The sequence below is a fragment of the Myotis davidii genome, unplaced genomic scaffold (genome assembly GCF_000327345.1).
Source record: "Myotis davidii unplaced genomic scaffold, ASM32734v1 scaffold8, whole genome shotgun sequence".
Classification (NCBI taxonomy): domain Eukaryota; kingdom Metazoa; phylum Chordata; class Mammalia; order Chiroptera; family Vespertilionidae; genus Myotis; species Myotis davidii.
Window position 1 is genome coordinate 913,600 of NW_006299520.1, and position 944 is coordinate 914,543.

Here is a 944-nt window from a genome sequence, read left to right on the forward strand (position 1 = left end):
AGGTCCTCCTGGCAGCAGCTGCACCAACTGGAGTTGCAACCCGCTCACCATTCCTGACCAGCCTTCAGATTGGAGGTTTGGCTGTGCAGTCAGAACTCTAGGGGTGACGCTGGTGGGAGGCTCTTCTGTACAAACCCTCAGGCCAGGAGCCTCCCCACAACACACACACTCAGCCACCAATAGGAGCTTGTGAAGCCACTTCTCCCCTTTAGTGGTTGCCTCTATGTGAGTTGTAACTGGGTGCCCATATGGGTCTATGAAATGTTGGTCTTGCTGCATTTAGAAGAGGGCTTGGCTCACAGAAGGCACTGACTCACTCAACACTTGTTTTGTCGGCATTTACCTGATGCTCGGCTCTTCCAGACACGGGGTCCAGAATGGGGAATAACACAGATGTCCTTGCCAGTCCTCATGGGAGTCCAGTCAAAAACAGGAGACAGATATGTGTCAGTAAATGTTAAAATAACAAATACATGAATAATTACAGATGGTGATAACAGTTGTGAAGAGAATAAACAAGGTGATATGAAAGAGAAATCGGGTGAGGGTTGGAATTAACAATTGGCGAGGGGAAGACCTGAATATGACAAGGAACCAGACAAAGGCCCTGGGGTGGAAAAGAGTGTGCGGGTCTGAGAAGCAGGAAGGAGAGCAGAGAGAGATTGCTGGGAGGCGCATGCTCTCACAGAGCACAGGGAGGAGAAGGAATGTCTGGGGGATTACTCCAGCCTGTACCCCGTACTCTGAACTCACATGTTCTCCATCAGCTGCACCAGGTCCTGGACCTTAAGGCTCGGACCCACAACAGGGGGGAAACTCTTGCCCGCCTTCATGAAGAGCCATGATCTTACTGCCAAGCAGGAAGCCAGCCAAAGCCTATGCAGGACACAGCCCTCCACAGCCGCTGCAGGGACATAATGGTCAGCAGGCCCTGTCCTGCCCAT

At 51.8% G+C, this 944-nt stretch overlaps 1 pseudogene; it reads right to left on the reverse strand.

Annotated features, from left to right (window-relative positions):
* The window catches only part of LOC107184895, a 28,440-nt pseudogene extending 27,496 nt beyond the window's left edge, over window positions 1-944 (reverse strand).